Raw genomic sequence first — 27,143 nt, forward strand, 5'->3', positions numbered from 1 at the left:
CTAAAACGTGAGATGAGAGGAGCTTTGAACTCATTAGGCAGACTGATTAAAAGGGTAATGATAGCAATTAAGTCTTAATCAAATATAGCTTTGGATTTATCTCCTAATTGCCTTTCCTATTCACCTTTTGTAAAGTTGAGTTGACGGAAATCCGTACCAAGCATTTGAGCGCAACTTTTATGCCCTCGTCTACTTCGAAAATCTCAAATAGACAAATTTGGTTCAGGCCACACATACAAGAAAATGGACCTTCTAAAGTAAACAAAAGAATTACTGAACCAGTTAAAATTAATGATTCTTTTTAGTATAAATTAGATTTAAGAAGCACGTATGCACATATAAAAGATGACCAAATTAGCTAGTTTCCCAACTAAAGGGTAAGTGCATGATTCAATTCCAAGGTTATAATAATCTTTGATCACATGTGTTTAGTTTAGATGATAAAAAATAAAAAAATGAAAATAAAAGATAACTTTTTGAATTAAAATAAAATATAAAATATGTGAATTTCAAAAGAAGTACAAAAATTTATTCTACTATTGTTTTCCTTGTCTTTACCAAACACTCTGGTGATATGGATAGTTGCCAGAAGCATGAGATGGCTGCTAGTGACTTAATTACTGACTGCCATCTTTTAAAGGAGCAGCTGGTGCAGGTGAGAGCAATCACGTAATAAATATATAATTACTAGGATCAGTCACTTTGAATAAAAGAAACATAAGGTTATGTATTCAAATAATTAAATAAAAATGTAGATTTAGGTCATTGATTGAGACTTATCATCAAATGTTTTCGGATGCAAGCAAGTTACCATAGGCGCATAAAATAATATAAAAATAAATATCTCATATTTAAAAGTAGTGTAAAGTTAATCATATATATCTGCAACTTGTTATGGCTTTTTACATGATGACGAGTTCAAACCTTTGATTTTATTGGAACCCTTAATCCTAATTTTACGGGTATACAGAAATATCTTAGTTGGCTTTCCAGAGATGGAAGAGTGACATTCATACATATTACAAAGCATTATCTGGAAGACTTAACTTAGTGATATAGGTTATTAGGGAATGAAGTATACTTGTCGCAAAAAGTGCAAAAAAACAACATAGGCATTAGGGTCTAGTGGCTGCACCAGTAGTGGTGGACAATTCCAGTCCCTCTTTATGCCTTAGGTTAGATTTTTTAAACTCATGTTCAATTGGGTAAGATTCATTTCGGTAAGATGGCTTTTCAAATCATATCTTCATACATAATTTTTTTACTCCAAAGATGAATTCTTTTTATTTTTTAATTAGCTCCACCTTTGTTCTTAATTATTTTATGATTGACTTTCCAGTCGAATGTATTTGCCTCGGTAACTTGCTCTACTTTTATAGTATGTAACAAACACGCCACAAAGATATGACACCAATGATAAGAATAATATCACACACACCCATATTTTAAGGGGGGAAATAAGATGAATTAAGGAAATAATTTTACACACTACAACTTTTTCATAAACTTTCGTATATTTAACAGCTTGTTCGTAAATTGAAGTATACAAACTTATTTTAACTTATGAAAAAATTTATATATATCCATATAAAAAGACTTTATGTTGTGAACTAATAACAAATTAGTATGCATGATAATTAAATTAGTTAATTTTATAATAAGTATTTTAAAAGTTATATCTAGCTATTATGATTTTTTATATATTAATTGACAGTAAAACGTTTTACACAAATCATACATATTAATTAAACTAAAATATTTTTCTATCTTATCATGTCAAATCATCGTAATTATTTTGTTTTCTTAATTATGAACAATAGTTGAAAAAACTTAACCTACGTGGAGTCGAAGAAACTGGCAGTTGCATTGGTATAAGCACCATGCAAGTTGGACTAAGCATTGGTTCATAAGCATTTGTTTGGCTTTGCCTACACCAGGATCCAAAGTAAAAGAAGGATCCACAGTTCCACACTGTGTTCATCTAAAGCATTCCACGCTTTACGAATGCGATACACTAATGTACTACTCAGGTGTCCTAATAACTAACAGGTACCTCTCAGTGATAGGAAGCTCATGTGGACCCCAATGAGGTGTTCCAATTTTTGTTTATAAGCTTTTTTTCTTGAGTTTTCTTGCCCCATATCTTTCCCACTTGCTGTAACCCATTCGAAACTCAATTTGGACCCCCCCAAAGAGTTTTCAATTTCCATCTTCCATGCCCCTACGGTTCCTATTGGAGTAGTTCCAAATTTTCGAAATCTCAATATTGATTTGACTTGTCCAAATAATTTTTATACACTCCAATCTGTTCCTCCCTGTCATTTATACCTCATGGTCGATTTGGCGTCTCACATGTTACATCTTCCTTCTAACTCCTGAGGAACTTCCAAGGTTGATTTAGCATATACAATTCATTACAGTATTGATTATTTATTTATTTATATAAGCACAATACAATATTAAATACCTCATTTCATAGTTTTAAAAATTAGATCGATGACTGGATTAATAGATCATTAGTCAAATCAATAATCAGTGAATTAATAATTAACCTGTACATATCTATATAAGTAACATAAAATATAAATACATGTCATTAAAGAAATTTTACATCATTGATTCAATTTTTTTAGTATATCATTTTTTTTATTTTCATTAAATTTTACATTTAAATAAATAATCTGACCCTATCATGCCTTTGATTTGCGGTTTTACAGTTACGCTTGAATTACTAATGTAGGGTCGACCAACAGATTTGTTGTGCCAGCGTGCTTGAGACAAACGACAATGCGGATGGGAGATGGACCATAAAAAAATGAATTTATATGATGCTTTAGTTGAACCTAACTCTAATGAACTCATCGTTACCAAACATTTAGATCATTCACTATATAATGCTAGTCATACCAATAGATTCTAAAGTCAATGTTGGCTGTGAACCATGATGTGATTTTCTTTTCTCCGACCAAGGTTGGCCCATTTGTGGTACCAAAATTTCACCCCCTTGTGTTTAAGAAGATAAGGCATGTCCTGTCACCCCAGACTCCAGAGAGAATTAGAGTGGCATGGTTTTAACTTTTAATGAAATACTAGCAAACTGAAGAGGGGAAAAGTTAAAACCAAAAATAATCTTTAGGTTTCTTTTTCGAAAAAAAAAGGTAAAATATTCAGTTCAAACCTAGGTAAATTCCCTGAACTTATAATTTTAATTAATTTACATGCCGTTTATAATTTTAAATCTTCAATATTCTCGTTCAGTGGGTATGATTATTTTAAGTTTTACAAAATTACTTTTAAACGAAAAGTCATTGCCACAAATGATTTAAAATTTAGATCACTTACTCGAAATCTGAGTTTAATTTTCGACTTGAGTTAAAAAATTAACTGGATTTTAAATAAGAAACTTCATATAACTTCTGATTACACACAATAAGAAATTATTTCCACGAATTTGAATGTGGGATATAGCATTTTCGTGTTTGCTATAAATTGTTTTAAAAAATTGTAGGCATATATAGTTGATTTTTATGAATGGGTCATCTTCATACATTTTGCCTACCTTTCATTTTCATGTTGACGAACGAGTGGGAATATATAACAACATATATAATTCAACTAATAATTTTCATTCTCGCTTTTATTTTTTCTTTCATAATTTGAATTTAAAAAAAGTCAAAAATATTAAATCATAATCAAATATGATTTTTGGTTTAGCAAGGATGTGTTCCTAGCCTGAGTAATAATATTCCTAAGATTGTAATTGAAATAAAACTATTATCACCGAGTAGATGAATTAACTAATGCGGAAATATTCTACATTAATCATTAGTCTTGAGTTTAAATTTTATACATATAATTGTGTTAAATAACGGTGGAAGATATATACTTATAGTTTGTAACTAAATAAATAAACATCAGCAATTTCTATTTATGTTTTCATTATATCACCTGTGATTTTTTTTTGTTTTGTTTAATTGAACTAATTCCTTCCTTGCTCATTCTTTGTCAAAATATCCAGCTTGTGAATTTTGTTGATGTTAAGATAATTAAATCTTATAGCTTTAGATTAAATAAAGTTCCAAAATTTGGAGGTCACACGTACATGATTACATTGACATATGCACTACGTTAGTCAAAGGAAATTGAAAGATTCAAAGGTAGAAGTTAAATAGAAAATATTTCATGCATTATATGCGGGATATTTGTAAATGCACGGTTGCTATCTCGCATATTTGCAAAGATTTCAGGCTAACAAGTAACAACTAACAAGGTTACCTCTATTTTTTTCAGAATTTTTTAAAGAATATTCCAATTATTATTTTAACGTCTTGCGGATAGAATTTCCCTCTACCCCTTTTATTGAAATATATGATTTTGCTTATTTTACCATAACAGCACTGGGATTTCCTCCTCAAATATGATAATTCAATCTCACTCATCTCCCCTTTCTCTTTCTTAATTGTGCTCAAACCCATTCAACTAGTAATTAGAAACTCCTGGATTTCTAAGGGTACCATAGCGACTCCCATTTAATAATAGGTACTTGAATGTGCATGTAACCATAAAAAAAATTAATGTTTGAATAATTCTTATTAACATAGATATTAAATTAATACTTGAAATATTAGACATGAAATGTCTAATATCGTGAAAAGGTCCTATTCAATTAGTTGAGTAAATTACATGAGTTATTATAAACTCTAATGTTGACTTCAATTCCTACCCTAACAAATCAATATTACTAATAATATATTTTTAAATATATTATCTTTAACACTTTTTTGTTTTACTTATTTATTAAAATTTATTGAAAACTATTCAGCTATAACCCTTTCCCATTATTAAAATTTATCTATAAAAAATGCATGGAAAAAAGTGTATTAATAACCCTTTCCCTTATGGTTAAATACTTCCAATCAATGGTTCAATTATTGTAAATTTGGCTGACAGTATGTCAAAAACCTGAAATATCATAACATTTTGTCCTTGGTCTAGATTCTAGACAGCCCATTTTTTCGGTAACAATGGACAAAACCTACCTTACCTTCCGCAATATGATGAGACCCCAAACAAAACCTTTATATATATATATATATATAAAAGTAGCGCTCATAGTGGTACTTTGGGACCGGTTTCCATTCAAGGAATGAAAACTATTATATGCATATATAAACGAATAGAGATATTGTAGATTTCATATTCTAAAAAGCTATTCCCTGCCCTTCCATACAATCAAACAACATTGAGAGCAATGGGGGTATTGCAACCATTTGGGATATTGTAGAAACACATCTGGCAAAGTAGGTTACAATTTATGCCACTAACAAAAAAAAAGTAGGTTGCAATTTAATGCCACTTGGAAGAACCCATACTTCTATTAATTGTCCGTGGTTGGTCCCACAAATGAAAAAAGGCAGATAGTATCAGCATAGACCCGTAATAATTTTGAGATTGATATTTCATGATATTCTTGGAATTTAACTTGGAATGCCAATTGATGTGCCGGATTGACCATGTTTATCTTTCTTTATGGTTTTGTCTTGGTGAACAAACAGAGAAATGTTTAGTACTTTGTCATGTGATCTTGTGAATGGCACTATGGCAGCACTTCGTGACTGTTTTGTGTGTCTTTAGGAAATGCTCAACCATAATGTTGGTCACGAGAAAGATGGTGCTTGTTTTGTGGTATATAGTTAGTAAGTATTGGCTATGTGGTTCCACTTGGCAGTTGTATCGCTATGATTTTACTTGTTCACTACCACATGGTGTGTCCTAACTTCTCAGGGGATAGAATCATTAAGAGCATATACATATATTTCTGTTCTTACTTTCTCTCTCAACCATCAACATTTTCAATTTGAAGAAAAGAATAAAATATAGATTTTACAAAAATAAAAAACTAAATATTGTTTTTTTAAAAGACTAAAATTATAGAATTTAAAAAATAAGAAGATTAAATATCTCTATTTAAAATAGATACATCAAAATTACATATTTTTTTTAAAATAAAAGAATAAAAAATACATTTAAACCTAAAAGTAAATATGATGGTCGATTCTAAAAGCATATCACGACGGAAATAATCTCAATCAAGGTGGGCTACTTCAAGTAGCCAAATGGTGTTTCAACTAGTCTTGAAACCAACACCTAAGAAAACTAACCACGTTCCTAGATCACCTTGAGTATATTTCAGTCAAGATTAAAAATAAAGAGGAAAGGGAGTGAGTATGAATTTCATTGAATATTCAAATGATATGTCATTACGTTACTCAAAAAATGGGGAGATTGATTGTTTTATAATTGAGAAACTAAATACCCCACAAATAACAATATATGTCATATATAAGGGATATATAATAGAGGTAAGCCTAAAAGTCAATTCCAATATGAAAACTCTAATACTCACCTCTTAACTTAGGTGTTAAGGTATCTTTGTAAGTACCACCCTTCCCTTACACCTACTAGAAAGGAAAAAGAGTGTTGTTGTCAAACCTAACCATTGACCCTACAAATTTTTCTAAGTATAGTTGATACCCACCTTTGGGTCTAATCAAACTATCCTTTGGCCGCAATGCAATGGTAGAAACACAAAGCATAATGAGAGTAGATGGAAAACAAAGAATGCCACAAGGTCTTAACCCAAGGAGCATCAAAGGATTATTCCTAAAAACCACCCATTCATCTTGTGATGCACCAAAACATTGAGGTCCTATGGAAACAAGATGTCGACAAGGTGGAAGCGTTACGCTTGGAGAATGATAAAATATGAACAATGTCGTTGCATGAAAGACAAACACAGTGAAAACCTACTCAATCCCGCTAAAAAAGAAAAAGGAGATTGAAGCCCATACTCAATGCTCGCGCTTGGAGACAAGTAGGCATGAAACCTATACTCAAATTGACACTGAGCATTGACCCCCTCCTGTAAGAACAATGACACAACAACACCTTTTTCTGGACGGCGTAATGGAAACTTTGCTCCCTCCTGATTGGAAGAACTTGAGCATAGACCGATATGACAATGCCACCAATCTAGATGAGACCACAAACGACTATACTACTTAGGAAAATCTGTTTACCAATGATTATGTCATCTTGTGTTTGTATTTTCCTACGTCTTTAAAGGGGGCAACCTTGAATTGGTATGCTCATGTTCCTACCAAATTAAATTGATTCTTTTGAAACTTTGGTTGCAAGATTTAGGGCACAATTTGCCATTATCCAACCTCGCCACTTGGTGTTAGTGACCTTAGTGAACTTAAGGCAAAAGGATGACGAGTTCCTCAAGTTCTATTACATTCCTCAACCCTTTAACAACACCAAAAATCCCCTAATGATGCATAGTTTGTCGAAACTCATACAAGCCTAAACCTAAAGCATAAAAAGGATATGAGATACGAACAAACAAACGGTTAAGGGAAAGACAAAGGGTAAAACACTCACCTCGAAGAGTGTAGAAATTTAAACTTTGGGGTGCTATGTCTTTGATCTTTCATCTTATTTTCTCTTTCCTTTTCCTCTTTCTCTCTTCCTCTTCCACTTTCTTTCTTTTCTTTTCTTTTTCTCTTTCTCTCTTGTCCCACTCTTAATTAATTATGTGTTCAGCCTAGTGGGTCTAGCCTATCTCAGGCCTTAGAGTCTCATCTAGGTCCTACTATCCCATTCCTCTTAAGCCCTAACAAAAGGGTGACTATAATTAATAACACATAAGGGTATAATTAACCATTTATTATTAATTTATTTCTATATTTCCAAAAATGGGGTATGTTAGAATGTCTAGTCATTGAACCTTGACTCCAACTTTAACATTATCATATACAATTATATTAAGTAAAACCCAACTAAGATCAATTTGGAAACATAGTCATGCTCTCACTATGAAATAGTCATTTTCAATGTCAAGTTAATGATTAAGGAATGAGAAAAATTCCTCCGTTGTTTCTCCAAGCCCTCCATCATTTATATTACAAAGTTGATTTTACTATTTTATTTAACATTTTTACTTTATGAAATTAAAGTATTGTTGAAACATCATTTAAAAATTAAAAATAAAATAGACCTTAACAAAAAAAATGGTATTGTTAAGTATGTGATTAAGTGGTTTTTATTTATACTCATGTTAAAAATGTATTCATTCAGGTACTAGGATCTACCCAAATTCAAAAGTACCAATTAAATAACTCTTTTTCATTTTGCTTCATAATTTTTTTATATATTATATCAAATAAAAAATAATTGAGAAATATATTAAGAATAATAGCATTATAAAAAACTGTAGATTGTAAATTTATCATGTCAGTCTTGCACAAGATATTTCACTAGTTAAGATTTAATTTTTAATTTTAATTAAATTAAAAGTAATAAATATTAATTTCAAAATATGGATGGTTCATTTACAAAATTTTATGTTTAATTTATTAATTTATTTGTGTGATTTTGTAATTTAAAAAGGTTGTTTGGTCAAACTATATAGTTTGAAAAATTAGACAATTTTCTATTCCTAGTGGAATAAAGTTGTTCAATCAAACTACATAGAGATTTCTTCTTTGTTAAAGAGAACAACAAATCACTAAACTAATTCACAATTGAAGTTGTTAGTAATATCGATCTAATTTTCTCAACAATGATTACAACACACATAAAAAATATTTGTCTTGTATCAATAATGAGTTTAGCACACAAATATAGATAAATGGATGATATATCTTTTATTGATATAATAAAAAAATTCAATCAAATTTGTTCTCTTTACCGAACCACTATATATAGTTCATGTTTGTAACATTATAAAATAGTGAGATTCAAGATGAAAGTATTTAAAAAATAACTATTTAGTAACCCTTATTTTTTCTCATTGTGATCCCATTTCTCTTATGCAAGCACGTATGTCCTCCACATTATACCAAAACATACAAATTATAATTATGCATTAATTAATAACAAATTCTCAATGAGGAATACAATATCCATGTTCTTGGAAATTTGTGTTTGTTTTATTCTAATTACAAAATGTATAAAACATATGAGGAGATTTGAGAGCAGGATTCGCAATAGGTCCCTCAACTAGTCCTTTTGCTCTTAGCCTATATGTTGCTTCAGTAAAATGCAGTTCATTCCAATTTATATATTTTGAAGGATCTAAGTAAACTTGCTAGACTTCCACAAGTTATTTGTAAATTAAGATGGTAAGGTTCATCCTTTCCACAACAAGCTCTAAAAGTATTGATTTTACTAGTAGAAAAGTCTGCATTACATAAATTAATGAACATGATAAGAATAAATCATTGCAAAATTAGCAATAGCATGTAATTATATACTACTCATCTAATAAAAGAAAATAAAAACACAACTCACCATATTGTTGTGGTGCTTGAAATAAATGTTTGGTAGAACCATAATAATTTAAATATGTTATCTTAACATGTGAGTTCTTTTGTCTTAATGTCTTTATAGGCTTTTTTAGTTGCTCATTATAGTACTCGATGAAAGCATTGTAAGTTGTCAAGCACCCAAATTGGTCATAGTCATTTTTCTTATTGCTATTCAATGTTGCCAAAACAACAGAATTTCACCCAATTGGAAAGTTCTCTGGTACCACTAACTCTATCGCTCCTTATTCAATAAGTTCCTAGCAAATACAAACAAAAATAAAATTCAATTTCTAGTCAATTATATTTCAAATCCAAGTTTAATTAAACTATTAAAATTGAAGCTAACATAAATTTATTATAACATATAGAGGTGATATTTTTAATTGCTACAACAATTGGTGGAACCATTTGACGAAGTTCTGTAATATTTTTATATGGGATAATTGCATTCAATTCATTTCCACCCATATCTTCCACAAGAAACAATGAGTTTTTGAGGTAACTATGGCACTCTATCATAAAAAGGAATGAATATTGTTAGTCATATTGGAAAAAATTTCAAATATTTGACCAAAACATTATTAAAGGTGTTTTGGTAAAACCTTCTTTGTTTTTACAAAGGGAGGGTTTGATCTTCTTAAATCAATCAAGTTGAGTACTTAATGAATACACATTCTATTATATTGATTCTTTTTTGTTACAAAAAATTCTCATCAAGTGCAATTGAACCAACGAATGTAAAATTTACTCATTTATTAATATTTTGTCCTTCGGTGAAATTTAGATAGGTTGGCAACATCAGCATCCCATATGTCTCAGCTAAAATTAAATGATCACAGGTTATGTTATATTCTCGCTTTCACACAAGGAAATTTCATTTAACCTATATGAAAAGCAAGAGAATAAAGTACCTATGAAATCTATAATTAGTCGCTCAGTTGACATACGTCTAGAAGAATGTTTAAAGTATGTTGAACCATAAGGAATATTATAGAGTAGCGGCATTTCCAATGTCACTTATAAAATCGCAAAAGTTGAAAACGACTTTAGATGGAAAAGTATTTCCATTTGAAACAATATTTCCAAGGAAAACACAAGGAAAGGTTATGCTAAAGAGCATGAAGATCTTCATAATGTTTCTCTAAACAAGGGGAGAAAACTTAGTTGTGATTATTGGTGCTTATAAATTGGAATTGAATGCTTTATATATTGTCTCATCAATCATCCTTTGTTTTGTCATGTATTTGTCATTTTAAGTTTGACATGGTGATAACTATTATGATTCCTAAAATAGGGAATTATGAGTTGTAAGATAAGATATTTATTTAACGAAAAATGTTTGTCAATATGTTTTTGTTATTATTATATGTTACGTTTGTGTTATTGTTTTGACTTTTTCTATAATTATCATGCATATAGTTAAATTTCTATAATTAGATCTATATATTGCAAACGCAAATTGTTAAAGTTTCTATCAATGAAAAGATTAAAAAAAACTTTTCATTATTGTAATTTTATTTCAAAATAACATTATTACAATTTGTAACTTAGTTTATGTAAAATTAAATTAAGGGTTAAGTATTTTCACATATGTAATATCATCCAATAAGTTTAATCATAATTATTGTTTAAATGGTTAACAAAAATAACACCATAAAAGATAGATTTAAATATTCAAAATTTCAAGAAGCATAATTATATGCAAAAAAATAAGTTGCTTGTTATAAGAAATATTTGTTAGTATGAGAATATGTAATAATTGTTAGAAAATCATGCTCAAGAACCATTTGGTCTACATACACTACTACAAAAGGAGGCTTTATTAACTTATTCATTAACAATTTTATAATAAAATACAATTGTATTGAATAAGGAAAGATATATTAGCAATTTACACAATTATTACTAAGAATATAAAAGTATGAAAAGGTAAAAAAAGTAATGTCTTGTAAAATATAAAAATATTAGAAACAATAAATTCATAAACTAATGATCTTTACAAAATAGTCTTTCTTGGAAAGTACTCTTCTCAGTATGGGTTTCCAAGTAAATTAAACAAATAATGATCTTTACAAAATAACTTTTCTTGGAAAGTACTCTCCTCAATATGGGTTTCTTAGGTAAAATTGATTTAGCTCATTATGTGTTATGTATTTATAATTTCTTTTTTTTGTGTTAGTAATAGGAAACCCATCTCAATCTTTTAGGCCATAGAGGGGACTCCGGCAAGGAAATATCTTATCTCCATATCTATTTATCCTATGGGCTAAATCCGTGTCAGTTGCACTCTTTTTGTCTGTCGAGAGGAAATCTTTGCATGCTATCAAAATCTGCCCAAAAGCACCTATTATTTCACATTTATTTTTTGTAGATGACAACATTATATTTGCTAGAGCCACAATGGAGGAAGTTGTGCATCTTACTTCTCTATTGCATTCTTACGAAATTGTTTTAGGCTAACAAATCAACTTTAGCAAATCAGAACTCTCCTATAGTTGAAATGTTCCTACCTCTAGAATTGATGAGCTTGTTAGGCTTCTTAGGGTAAAGGCAATGAAGAGTCAAGGAAAATACTAGGGTTTTCCAGCAATCTTTGGGGGAAATTCAAAGTCTCGAGTTTTTTTATTTGTTAGAGAACGAGTCTGGAAAAAACTTAAAGGGCGGAATGAGAAGGTTTATCAAAGACTGGAAGAGGAATTCTTGTTAAAGCTAGGATTAATGTGATAAAGATTCTTCTTTTAGCCAATGGATAAACAATTGTTTGGAGGACAATGAACCTAAAGTTTTAGAGTGGATAAATGTCCTAGCTTGGACTTTCTAGAAGTGCAGAAATTTACTATTTTTTTAGCAACCCAAGACCCCTGTGGAGTAAATTTTAAGCATGGCACAATGTCTAAAAATCCATGTTCAACAAAGTGATAAAAATAGTGTAGCAAGGAGGACAATGTGTGGAAGCCACCTAAGGATGGGTAAATAAAGGCGAACTTTGATGCGACTGTTAGGCAAGGTGTTGGCATTGAATTGGGAATCATTTTTTGGGACCTCGAAGGTCAGGTATTGGCAGCTGCTACAAAACTCCTTTCCTTTGAATATGTTTTTTGAGAAGCTGAGGCTATAGCCTTTAGATGGAGTATTGAAGTTTGTGGTGATTGTTTGTTCCATAATGTTTAGTACAAATCAAATTGTTAGGAGCTAGTCAATTGCTGGAAAAAGGTCCCTTACATGGGAATTCTTACTTCCATAGTATCTTACAAGATTGTTCCTTTAGTTGAGGAATGTATCACCATCAGTTCTTAGTAGGGTTAGAAGAAATTGTAATAAAGTTGTTGATTGCTTAGCTTCATTAGCTTTTTCTTAGCATGAAATTTTCTGGCTAGAAAAGGTCCCACCCCATGTGGTTAATTAGGTGAACCTTGATGTATTAGATTTTTCACATTGTATTGAATAAATGAGCCAACAATTTTCCCTCAAAAGGAAAAGAAAAGCCTGGAGCAATGGAAGCAAAAATCCTTTAAGACAAAACAAACATACAAAGACATTAGTTAGTTCTCAAAAGTGAGGTTCAAGAACATTAGTTCTCACAACTGAGGTTCAAGAACAAATTAAGTTGCAAAGGTTGAGTACTAATCAATATGGAAACCCTCCCAATAAGGCAATACCCCATCCAATATGGCTAAAATATGAAAGTGGGCTCACGTGTGTAGTCTGGCAACGATAGCGGTATCACTAGCAATTTCCTAAGATTCCTCAAGCTTTTTTTCTAGTTGCTCTGCTAGGGTTTCTAAGCGTTAGAGAGAAGGAGAAGAGATTTGAGCCTTAATTTCATTGTCTTAGTGCGAGATTCATTTCTCTTTCTACATATAATATATCGCAAATCCCAACGATTGAAATGTGTGAAAATGAGTTTCAAAGGTGGTGTCCAAATTTTATTATGATCAAATGGTTAGCGAGTTTGATATCATAGTTTTACTGAGATAAATTTGAGTATATCTAGAAAAAAAGAATTTTGGGAGAGGAAAAAGGGAGAACGAATTTGAGGATAATAAAAAGTGTAGAAATGTATCGTAACTGTGGAAATTGATCTAATATGTATCTATTATTTACTTTACTTACTCTGAGCCTATTATTTACTTTATTTTGTCTTTATTTTATTTTTTATAAAAAAGAATTATATTTTACTTCTTCATTAAATAAATAACCAATTAAAACATACATTTATTTTTTAAAATATCATTTTACTCTATTTATTTTCTAATATTATGAAACCGTTATTTTAATTAACAAAAACTCTTTCCTCTCATTTATTTAATTTCTGAAAACTCTATTAATTTTTAAATAATTTTTTTTATTTATTTTACGATAAGTAGAGTGTTACATCAAGTGTAACATACTACTCCCCCTCACTAATGCATTGTCATTGTGCTAAAATTCATTGGAACTCCACATCAAGTCTAAATTCCATAAGGGGGATTGTTGTCGTTGCCGATCTTCACAACATAGTCGTCGATCAACACATTGTGGAGGTAGATTTTTAGGGTGAGAAGGATTGGGAGATTCTCGTGGTCAAAATTAATGGTTTTCATTGCTAGAAAACCTTTCAGATTTTTGTTGTAGGAACCATAAGATTTGAAAGACTTCCAGATAGATTGCATCAGTGTGTTGACGCATGTAGTGTGGATCAGATTGACACATAAGATTCACATGCTTCTCTTACGATGATGATGGTGATATTGATAAGAAGACAAATAATGTTTTTAAATTGACCGCAAAGAGTTTAGGTTAGTATTTGTGTTGGTGTGTTTTGCTGCTAATGGAACGTTGTTATTGAGATGCGGTGAACAATCGGTGTGGCTGTGTGGGAAATGTGGGGAATGTATTCATGAGGGTAATTTGGGGGAAAATGGAAAGGAGGAGTGTATAAGTAGGAAGGGAAAGTGGAAATAGCAACTGCCTAATTCATTTGTTATGTTTAACTTACAAAATTAGATACCCAATTGATTGGACTTCGGGACCTATTCTCAACCCAACATAAAAAGAATAATAGAAGAAACATAATACACAATACACTGTTGATAAAAAAAATAATATACACTTGAATTTTTGTTTTTTTATCATTCAGAAAAAAATAAATACACGCCTAAATTAATTAAAATAAGCACCTTCTATTTTAGCGGATTAATTAATCACTCTCATATTTGTTTATCTTTTATTGTTATTAACGCACCATATCCGTAGTGGGAATGCATGTTCGTATGCCACATAAAATTTTATTTTCATGCTTAAAGTGCCTAATCAAATTAGTGATGAAATATATAGATCTTGTTTTAATTTAGTCATAATAATTGTGGTAATAATAATGAAACAGGAAAGAAAAAGGTATTGATAAAATACGTAGATCCTACTATTATTGTTTATACTTTTTTTTAGCAAATGAAAAGGTAAAAATGTAATGTCTTGAAAAATATGAAAATATTGGGAGAAATAAAAGTTCAAAAAGTGGTGATATTTAAGAAAACTTTTAGATGTTTAAAAGTAATATGTTTAAGAGTATTGCAAAAGTTGAAAGAAATAAAGGTTTAAAAAATATGAAAAAGTAGGAGAGTAATGTTTTGAAAAATATGAAAAAGTTGGAAGCAATAAAAAAGGGTGATGTTTAAAAAAAGATTTAGATGTGTAATGTTTAGAAGAATAAAAGTTTAAAAATATTAAATAGCAATAAAGTAATGTCTTAAAAAAATAGACTTTCGACTGCTTCAACTATTTTAATTATTTCATTGTCATATTCTCGATCTAACAAGAATAGAATCATGTTTTGTAGGATTTGAACCTACTAGGGTTTTGGAGACCCGCATTCTATATATAGCCCAAATTAAAGCCATGATACTAGTAGCTGCTAAATTAAAATTGGAATTAGCACATTTCATAGAAATAGAAGCTCTTGTCTAATTCGCTTCTGATCTCCAACTCAGTTCCTTAGGAGTTATGGGGAAGGAAACAAAATATTGAAAAGGTGGAAAAAACTAATAGTTTAAATATGTGGAAGATTAAAATTAAAGAGTAATGTCTTTAAATTTTTTTGAAAATGTTAAATAAAAGTTCAAAAAATGATAATGTAAATAAAAAATTTAAATGTGTAAAAGCAATATTTAAGAATATTATAATAGTTGAAAGGAATAAAATTTTTAAAACTATGTAAAAGTAAAAACGTACCGACTTTAAAATTATGAAAACGTGGAAACATAATATTCATAAAATAATGATGTTTGAAAAGTTTATATGTATTAAAGTAATGTTTAAGAATATTGCAAAAGTTGAAAGAAATAAAATTTTAAAAAATTAAAAAGTAATGTCTTCGAAATTTTGAAAAAGTTGGAAGCAATAAAAGTTCAAATATGAGTTTAAAAAAAATTAATCGTGTAAAATTAATGTTTAAATTATTGAGAAAGTTGAGAACAATAAATATCAAAAAAATTAATGTCTTAAAAAATAAAATAAAAATAGAGAAAAATTAAAGAAAAATTTATGTGTAAAATATATTACATAAAATTTTGAAAAATTAAAAAAGAGAATTAAAAATATGATATCATAATTTTAAAATATAAAGAATTTAAGTAAACAAAATATGAAAGAAAAATTGTAATTGGGAAATGCAGTTCTCTTCATTGTTTGATATCTATCATGCCAAAGTCGTGAATTGTTTGATATCTATCATGCCAAAGTCATGAATTGTGTGCAAACCCTGAAGCGCATGATTCATAGAGAAGCCATGGGATATAATGAGTCGTGTGAAGCATTATTGAAGTTATTAATCTTGTGATAACTTAAAAAGAAGGTACATGAAAAAAAGAAGAAAAGATACTTGAAAAGCCTTAAAATCTGTATTGGTCAACGACAAAAAGATTACAAGTGTCTGATAATTATCAGCTACATATATATAAAAGGAGAAAGACAAACTAAAGAAAGAAATAGAATAATTACCTAACAAAATAACAACATAACAAACTTACATATATATGGAAAGTATTTAAAAATAAAAGAATGATAAATGTTTTGTTAGAAGTCTTGATCCAATACCCCTCGTCAAGATGGGAGGAAAATGTTGTCAATGCCCATCTTGGAAATGATGCTAAGAAAAGTATTTCGAGGTAAGGCTTTGGTGAAAATATCTGCAAGTTGGTGGTATTTTCTGACACGTATGAGCTTTAGAATCCCTTGAGAAACCTTTTCCCTGACAAAATGTAGATCAATCTCTAAGTGCTTGGTCCTCTCATGAAAAATGGGATTTGAAGCAATATGAATTACTGCTTTGGTTATCACAATAGATAGCAACAAAAGGAGTTCTAATATTGAAATCAATAAGCAAATTTCGAATCCATGTAATTTCACCAGAGACCGAAGCTAAGGACCTGTATTCTGCTTCTGCCGAGGACCTGCTTACTGTCTTTTGTCTTTTGGCTTTCCAAGAAACCAAGGAATTTCCTAAGAAGATACAAAAGCCAGTGGTTGATCTTCTACTTTTAGGACATGATCCCCAGTCTGCATCCACATATGCATGTAATTTTGCGTCTGAGTTGGCTCTAAAAAGAATACCTTGACCAGCAATGTGCTTAAGGTACTGAAGAAATATGTTTGCAGCATGCATGTGGTTTGTATAGGGATTGGAGACAAACTGACTTAATTTGTGCACACAGTAACATATATCTGGTTTAGATATAGTTAAGTACAAAAGCCTGTCAATGAGTCGTCTGTAAGATCCTGGATGAACAAGCTTAGTTCCTGAGTTAGCTGTCAATTTGTTATTTGTTTCCATGGGAATTGAAGATGGTTTGCAAGCAAGCATGAAAATGCCTTCTTTTGATCTAGATAGCTCCAGGTCTAGGAAATTTTTTAGATCTCCCAGGTCTTACAGTTTGAAGTGCTCTTTCAGAATTGTCTTAGCTATGGAGATGATTTCTTGACCCACGCTAGCTAGGATAATGTCATCAACATAAAATAAAATTGCTATGAAGTTATCTCCTTCTCCTGTAGTAAACAATGAGTAATCATACTTGGATTGTTTGAATCCATTTCTAAGTAAGGTATTGCTGAAAGCATTGAACCAAGTTCTTGAAGCCTGCTTCAGTCCATACTTAGTAGGATCTAATTGAACAGGTTGTGGATTATGTTGCGGTGTTTCTGTGATTGATGTGATATTTGTGTCATCTGAGTTATTGGAGGTGATGAGATTAGGAGTGACATAGGGGTCGAACAACTCTCTATCACTGTTGTTGGATTGCTAGTTTTTGAAAGGGAATATATTCTCAAAGAATTTCACATCTTTGGATATAAAGATTTGTTTAGTGGACAGATTGAGAAGCTTGTAACCTTTATATCCTTGAGAGTAGCCAAGGAACACAACTGCAACAACTCTAGGTGAGAATTTGTGTCTACTGGATATCAGAGTGGAGGCATAGCATAATGTTCCAAATGTCCTGAAGTTAGCATAGTTAGGAAGTTTTGCATATAAAATCTCAAATTGTGACTTGGCTTTCAGAATAGGACTAGGGGTCCTGTTCATCAAGAAAATTGCAGTTTTGACACATTAACCCCAAAATTTTAATGGTACATTGGATTGAAACATCAAGGCATGAGCAATATTTAAAATATGAAGGTGTTTCCTTTCTACAACACTATTTTGCTGTGGACGTTCTACACAGGAAAATTGGTGTAGGACACCTTTCTTTGAAAAGAAATCTGAAAAGGCAAGTTCTTTTGCATGGTCAGATCGGAACCTTTTGATATTGGTTTTAAATTGGTTTTCCACATATAAGAAAAATTGTGGTATAATAAAGAGACAATCAGATTTATTTTTGAGAAGGTATATCCAGGTGAACCTACTTTTATCATCTACTAATGTTAAAAAAATATTTGAATCCATTAAAGGTAACTTCCCTAAAGGGTCCCCAAATGTCAACATGTATTAAATCAAACAATTCAGCACTAAAATTGTTTTGGTTAGTGAAAGCTAATCTATTTTGTTTAGTAATAAGGCACACTTCACAGTGTGTTGGACAAGTGACCTCAGAAATTTTAAGAAGGAGGGGTTGAATTAAAATTTCGTTGACTATTCCTAATTGAAAATTTCCCTTTCTTAGATATTCCCTAGATTCAATTATTTCTTTAATTATAAGTTACTCGAATAATAAATAAGGAGAAGTAACTTTAAAGAAATATAAACACAACAGAAAGTAAAAGGGATTATGGGAAGAGATAATGCAAAACCGAATTTATACTGGTTCGACCACAACCCATGCCTACGTCCAGTCCTCACGCAAATTCCGCTTGAGCGTTTTCAATAACCTTGTAAAAACTCTTTACAAGCAATGAACCACAAAGGACTTCCCTCCTTTGTGTTCAATGTTTACATCAAGAAGCAAATTCCACTTCTTGCAATGAACCCCAAAAGACCTTCCTCCTTTGTGTTTAGTGATTATACCAAGAGGCAATCGCACCTCTTGCAATGAACCCCAAAGGATGTTAATCCTTTGTGTCAAGTGATTCAACCAAGTAGACCGTCTCTTGAAAAATTTTACAACTAAGAGTCGATCTCTTGAAAAACTTTTTGTAAGAATGGAGGAGAGGAAGAAAATAGAATAGCACAAGTTTTTGCCCAATGAAATTTTTTTGACAAAGCAAATGTTGAACAAAAACTCTTAGAAAGATGTTGAGAAATTGGTTGTTTGAAATTCGTGCCATGATCACATATTTATAGCCATTTGATGGCTCTTGAAGAAGCCATGTTAAAAGTTTAAAAGTTGTGACTCTTTTAAAAACCAGTCACTTTAAAAAGTTGTGACTCTTGACAATTTCTTCAAAATCAGTCACTTTAAAAGTTGTGACTCTTGACAATTTCTTCAAAACCAGTCACTTTAAAAGTTGTGACTATTGACAACTTCTTTAAAATCAGTCACTAGTAATCGATTACCATAATGGTGTAATCGATTACACAATTTATTTTATCAAAAGTTGTGACTCTTCGTGTTGAGGTTTGAAATCCAACGTTCAAAAACCACTGGTAATCGATTACAAATATTGTGTAATCGATTACACTATTTTGAAAATATTTTTGAACGTTACAAGACAATGGTAATCGATTACATGCCCATGATAATCGATTACTACTTTGTAAATCAATTATAAAATGTTTTGGGCTTCTGGTAATCGATTACTACCTTATGGTAATCGATTACCAGAGAGTAACAAACTCTGGTAAAAGATGTTTCTTGGACAATTTTGTGCTATTCAATCTTTTCTTTGAAAAAATCTTTTTAACTTACCTTAATGTTTTTCTCGAGGCTCTCGCATATCTTGAGTCTTCTCTTGAATCTTCACTTGAATCTTCTTGATTCTTTAATCTTGTTTGAATGGATCTTTAATAATCTTTGGCATCATCAAAATAATCTTGGAAGTTTTACTTCTACACAATGAAATTTGGAATCAATAGAGGATAGAGGAACTTTATTGCAAATCAATTTGTACGCAGGTATAGGTATGTGGCCCAATCTATGGTGCCAAGTTTCATATTTAACAACATTACATGATTTTATACTAGTATTATGAAAAGAAGACTTAGGGAAATCGAAAAGAAGTAGTCCTTGATGTTGTCAAGTGGTGCCAATCCTCCTCAATATCTTGAGGTCCTAAAGAATAAAACTGTTAGGTTGCATAGTAAACTAGAAAGAATTGTCATTTATCAAAGACAGAAGGGACAACAAGTTAAATCTAAATGTTGGAATAAACAACACATTGTGCAGGAAGATGTCATTATTTAGTTGTATGCTTCCTACCCCTTCAACTTTTACCTTGGTGGAATTAGGTAATAATACATGAGAATCATGTAAACATTTATAAGAATTAAATTGTTCTTTCGAACAACATATATGCGAGGTTGCTCCCGAGTTGATAATCCAATAATGATAAGATTCATTGAAATCAAAATTAGTATTCATGCATATACATGAAACATTTGTCGCAAGAGTATCAACATTGCTTTCAATTTTCAATTGATTTGTTAAGAAGCTAATCAATTGTTGACATTGAGCAGTAGACAGATTATTGTTGGCACCTTGATTTGAGGACTCCGCATAATCAGTTACCTGATTTACAGTATGTTGAGGCTTGTTCTTGAAGTAATTTGGAGGATAGCAAACAAGCTTGTAACACTTGTCTTTTGTATGACCCAACATGTTGCAATGAGAACTTTGAGGTCTCTCTTTCTTGGGATTTCTACTCTTACCATTACTAGTGTTCTTGGTTGTAGAATTGACAACAAAGGTCATATTGTTAGAGTTTAGAGAAGGTATATGATTGACAACAATTTCTCTTTGTGCTTCTTCTTGAATAACAAGAGAAAAGACATTACCAATGGGGGGGAGAGGATCAGAGAGGAGAATCTGACCCCAGATTTGAGCAAAACTATCATTTAAACCTATTAAAAAAGACATGACATATTCAGATTCATTGTAATCTTGTAGAGTTTGTAACCCTCCACATTTGCATTGAAAGGTTAGTTTATAGCCTGAGAGTTCTTCCCAAACAGATTTTAATTTGGTGTAATAGGTACTAACATCATCATTTCATTGTTGTAATGACATTGGCTGCCTTCTCAATTGGAAAATTCTTGGGCCATTCTTTCTAGAAAATCTTGTTTTCAAATCGTCCCAAATTTCCTTAGTCGTATTTGCAAACAGGATGCTAGTAATGATATCTTTAGAAACAGAATTGTAAAGCCAAGAAATGACAGCATTGTTACCATGAGTTCATGCAACATATGTAGGATCTGTTATGGTTGGCATCGGGAGAGAGCCATTTATGAGGGCCACCTTGTTCTTCACCGAAAGAGCTACCATCATTGCGCGACTCCATGTGGTGTAGTTCTTGTGATCAAGAGGCTGGGAGGTGAGGATGGGTCCTGATCTATCCGAATGGTGTAGAAATAGTGGATGAGAGGGATCTTGACTAGAATATTTAACTTGTTCCGCCATGAATCCAACCCCAAAAAGCTGATGTGATAATGATCAAGAGAAGAGAGACACAAAGGGATGATCACATGCCCAATAAGCACTACTATAAAAAAGCGTTTCCACGACATCAATATAACATCGGTGCTTTGGCGAACGTAGTTGAATCTGTAGCGGTGACATTTTTGTAAATACCACGACATTAATGACGACATTTTTTTTTCAAACCCGAGGTCGTATTTGAGCTGTTCACGAAACGCGACGTTTCAGTGAAAGAAACGTCTTCGTATTTGACTATAGGCAAGGAATACAACGACATTTTTTAAGAAATCACCGTTGTTGCAATTTTGCAAATTAAATTTTAGAAAAATAGTGTGCCATTACCTTTTAATTTGTTGTCCCCTTCTTGTCTGTCGTGCGCACGCCGACCCTAGCAACCTCCTTCGTAGCCTCGTAACATTTTCCCTTCATCTCCGGCGTCGTGTCTTCCCTTCATCTCTGAGTTGTAGTGCTCTGAACATACTCCATTGTCGACTCTGTCTGTCAAACTATACCGTTTTGCAAATCATTGAACGATAGCGTGTTCATTTCCTTTTCTTTCACTGTAAGTTCTCTCTCATTTGTCTACCAATTTAGTTCATGGTTTGTATCGCTTTAATCAGCTTCATACCGTACTCATGTCACATTTCTTCATTTTTTCGAACGATTATTACTGATGTTACTGTTCTAGAGTGCTATTTAGCTTTCACTATTGATTTTGAATGTAATTTCTTGAGAAAATTAGAGGTTGCATGCCGAGTTGTTAAGTGAATGGCAAGGTTTTAAATTGCGATTGCGGTTTCATGGTTCTCCTTGATATTGCGGGCTAGAGTTTTAAAAATGGTCCACAAGGGTGACTTGGGTTGCAGGATCAAAGGTTTTTTAGGTCACCGTGACCACAACTGCATTTGTCTGCAATTTCCTACGGTATCAAGAATCATGACGAAACCAAAGACACAATTGTGAATGCAATTTAATAGCTTGATTGGGGGAAATTGTGGATAAATGCAGTCACGATTATGGTTGCCTTGTAGTCCCGGACACCCCAATGTCACAAATCTAAAAGTGAAGTTACATGAATCTAAAATCAATAGAGGTATCACTTTTTTGGATGAGTACAGAGATGTTTAACAAATTGCACTACTCCCTTTTTGTTTTATTTTTGGTTTAAGATGGATAGACCAAAAATAAAGGAAATTATTAGACAATCTGAGTTATTAAAAATTATATATTTGACCCCTAATTTATTTCTACCTATACAGTGATTTTAAAGCTTTGGCAAAATTGTCCAGCTTATATTCTCTTCTTTGAGATTCTTCCACTCTCCTTCTATTCTCTTCAAGCATCTTGTCCAGCTCTTCTCACCAACAATGTGTTTGGTTGTTACTCTTAAAATTATCCTTGTTGGTTTTGGATTTGCTGAGTATATGAGCTTATATTTCCTTATCTTGATTTATCTCCCTGCAGCTTATATTTCCTTATTAGCACTTTAACTATTTATACTTCATTGTTGTTGTTGCTGAGACTAGATGTTATGACAGAGATAGGTCTCTTAAAAAGGTAGGCACAAACACAAATTACAAAGAGATAGGCCTTGTGCTTTACTGTTATCTCATACTTGTGTGCCATGGCTCCTTAAGCTTATGATAAGCTTATATATCCTCTCGGGTGAAGATAATAGGCCTTGTGCTCTGCTGTTAAATGTATGTTTATGCATTAGTTTTTAACTAATTTTTTTCTTATGTTGGTGTAGACCCATGAATTTTATCAGTTGGCATCAGTGGCATTCTGCCTACTTGTTGCTTGGGTGTGTCTTCTACTTGTGTGTAAAATCTTTGAATTCTAGGACTTGAACAACTTTGATAGTGAGCTTGAAGAGTTTGCCAGAATATTCTACAAGGTATACCTTGTTTCCTTGTTTTCTCATTGTCACAGTTTGACACTGGCTTCTCATGGACGAGAAAATATCAAGTTGAGGAGTTCCATCATTCAAGTTCCTTGTTTCCTTGTTAGCTATACCAGAAAATGTTGTTATTATTATTATTATTATTATTATTATTATTATTATTATTATTATTATACCGCAAATGTATGATTATATAATTTTTTGATATTTTAAACTATTTATATTTTTCTTTAAATTTAATTTATATTTCAGAATTTTCTTAACATTTTAATTTGTGGTCTAATTTTTGAATTCTCAATTATAACAATATATTCATCAAATACATTTTAATGTAATTTGATGTTATTGAATTCTGTTTAAATAAATGACTTTTTATCCTATAAAATATTTAAAAATAATATATTCTTTTTTAATATTTTATCTTTAGTAACTAATACTTACTTTATATAGAATAAAATATCATGTTTGAAATTTATTTGATTAAATTAATTTTACATAATATTTTTATTTTTAGAAATAAATTCTTTCATTTTTTAAGGGAAATAAATTCTTTCATTAAGCAAGACAATTGGATGCAAATCAATTTAATTTATCATTTTTTACCACAACTTTTAGCTTAACTTTTTTAAAACTAAGATATCAAAATTACCAAATAACCAAGTTTATTCTTAAAGTTCTTATTTTGAGCTTTGACATGTTATTATACTTGTATTGTAATTGTTTGAAAAAATATGGTGCTTATATATTGTATTTAATACCGTAAATTCATATCCTTAAAACATAGAATGATATAACTACTTTGCTTAATTTGATTGATTGACTAATATATAGGGTCAAGAGCATCTCTTGGATTCAAATTTGAATCTGGTCTTTCCAAACATACACTGCCATTTAATTAGAAAATAAATATGATTTGATTTCATTCTACAAGTCACCTATCAGTCATTACAAAGAACAAATCAAATGTCTTTCCCAAAATTTTTATTTAGGTTTCTCATGGTTTCTTTGCATACCTGAATGCTTTCAACATGGTGGGTTGATTCACTAGATTGGCATTGAATGCTTTCAACAAAGGATCCTTTTATTCAGCATTAGGCAGCTGTATGAGTAGTGAAGTTTTGTGTACTCCTTTAAGTTGATCATGGGTGAAAGAGTTATAGTATTGATACTACTCTTTTTCACTCATTTGTTGATTGTATTCACAAAGACATCACCTCAGGATTGTAAGTTCAGTTTTAATAAAAAAAATTTCTCATCATCCAAATGGTATTTTTGGTGTACATATTTATAGTCAAATTAGAAATATTCAACTTGTTTTTTCAGTTGGGAAAAAATTGAATACATTCACTCTTAGCTTCTATAACAATTTTTAGCTATCTTCTATATGTTAGTTAAGTTTGACACCATCTCCTAATATCTAAAATGAAGTTTTCTTTGCAGACCTCTTATTGGCTTTGTTTATGGGCATCATCTTTTTTTGGTTGCATGATTTGAACTGTACTTTGGCAATACCATGGATGGCGTTGGGAGGAGGCAATATCTTTTTTTAGTTAACAAAGCTTTCTACATCGGTCGTAAAAGGGCCGTTGTAGAACACATCACAAACTACATCGGTCGTAAAAGGACCGTCGTAGAACACGTGATAAACAAAATCAACACCAATGTAGAAAGCAGACTTTGTTTATCATGTGTTTCTAAGACGGTCCTTTTACGACCGTCGTAGAAATATCCATCCTCTACAACGACATTAGCTTCAAAGACGTGCGTCCACCGTCTTTAAAGGGCATTTTCCACCGATGTAAAATGTTATTTTTCTAGTAGTGAAGGAATAGGATCGTAGATATTCTTTTTCACCAGATTCCATATTGAAGTTATTAATTATTGGAAAAGCCTTAGAATCTGTATTGATCAACAACAAGAAGATTACAAGTGTATAATTATAAGCTACATATATATAAAAGGAGAAAGACAAACTAAAGAAGGAAATAAACAGAAAAGAAAACAGAATAACTACCTAACAAACTTACATATATATGAAAAATATTTAAAAATAAAAGAATGATACATGTTTTGTTAGAAGTTTTGATTCAATAAGCATATGTGCATATGTAGCATGTTCTGTCGTCCCTTCTAATATTTATTAAACATGTTTCGTGTGTTCTGCCCTGCCCCCACCCTATAATATTTATTAAACAATGATGCAGAACATAAAAGGATGTGAATTGCTAATTTGCCTTAGGGTCTTGAAGAAGGAAACCGTGTGAATCATGATGGTTCACAAACAACCGAAATTCAAATGTGAAAAATCTTTGTTGACATGAGGAATTAAGAATTAGAGCTTAATATCATGGATGATGTTAGTCATAGCTTGTTATCAAGATCGTGGGTTTGATTTTCTGCTAACAAAAAATTAAAAATTAAAAATTAATATTTGTTGATAAAAAAAAACTTATTATCATGGTTTTTAAGTGGTTCGCAATGGATCATGATTTTTAAGTGTAGGATGAATCTTATTATCATAGGTCATTCCACACTAGTTCTCCTTGTAGTTTTTTCTGCTGAACCTTCGATCACCATTTGTCACCTTCAGAGGTGATTTCTAGCGGTGGCGTTTCAAGTTTTATTTTTATTTTTTTTTTCCTCGCTACCATCATTCTCTTCTTCCTCTTCTTTGGCGCTGACCATCCTGTGGAGTTGGTTCAACCTGATAAAGTTATTGAAACTCAAATCTAGCAACCCCAAACTCAAAAGACTCAATGATACAGGGAGCGGACCAACAAATTCAAGGCCCTCTATGCAACCACCACGATGACATCACGCACTAGATCTACACTTTATACTGTTCATTTTCAAGCGTAACATATGACCAAGACCTATGAGTCATTGCTATCAACGTCTCGTTTGTTCAACTCTTTGAGCAAGTTCCGTCAGAGATTGAAGAATTGGACAAATTGAAAAAATTCACCATCACTGTAAATCTTGGTTTCAAGAGCTCGTAGCTCATAATGGCCATTGGAGAGACATGCCGCTAAACAGGAAAAGCCGCTCTTGTGGCGGTCACGTAGGCTACACACTTCGGCTCTTTGACAATACCAACGACTCACACAAGATGGAGAACAAAAGTGATAGAAAGAGCAGCCCATTGATGCCTTTCGACAACATAAATGGGACAATGTGCATGAGAGATCTATGTCAAACATGGGTTAGTTTGTGGAAGTTCACGATTATGGGTGGCCAAAACTAGTGGAGGGTTGATGAAGGGTGGCCACAGGCGATGGAGTGCCACAAGGAGGAACAATAAAGGGGCAAAGATCTGATGGAAAAGGTGTATAATACATCGTGTCCTTGATTAATTTGATGGTTGTTAATAGTAGTATATGATGGACCACCGTGAAGGTGGTAGAAGTCTCCTATTACCAAAACATTCTTTAGAGTGTAGACAACTTACATTGTGGACCACTACTCCCTATCACTCTCTCTCACTCTTTCACTATAAACTCACTCATAAAAAACTTTAATACAAGCTTTCCATCTTCTAAATGATGAGCTTCATCCTTAAGTACATTACCAACAAGAACAATAAATAGTTAAATTAGAAATATATATCCAACTTGGGTAATTAATAAATGCATCAAATAAGTTGTTTGATATATTTTTTTTTTACTTTATTGATAGTTAAGAGTATTTTTTTTTATTTGAAAGAGGGAAAAAGCCTTAACATCTTATTTATTTAATTATGAGACTTGGATTTATAATCCTATTTAAAAGGAGTTAAATATATTTTTCATATTTATAAAGTTGTCCTATTTTATGTTACTACCTAAGTTA

At 31.4% G+C, this 27,143-nt stretch overlaps 1 long non-coding RNA gene and 1 pseudogene across 1 annotated transcript; one reads left to right on the forward strand and one right to left on the reverse strand.

Moving 5' to 3' along the window:
- Window positions 1-9,231: 9,231 nt before the first annotated feature.
- Window positions 9,232-17,181, reverse strand: LOC100790633 (GDSL esterase/lipase At5g45910-like; annotated as a pseudogene).
- A 4,561-nt stretch (window positions 17,182-21,742) lies between these two features.
- Window positions 21,743-26,774, forward strand: LOC121175066 (uncharacterized). The gene is made up of 2 exons (XR_005892043.1): window positions 21,743-21,974; window positions 24,756-26,774. It is a non-coding gene; the product is annotated as an uncharacterized lncRNA (long non-coding RNA).
- Window positions 26,775-27,143: the final 369 nt, after the last annotated feature.

This window comes from Glycine max, chromosome 6 (assembly GCF_000004515.6).
Source record: "Glycine max cultivar Williams 82 chromosome 6, Glycine_max_v4.0, whole genome shotgun sequence".
NCBI classification, from domain to species: Eukaryota; Viridiplantae; Streptophyta; class Magnoliopsida; order Fabales; family Fabaceae; genus Glycine; species Glycine max.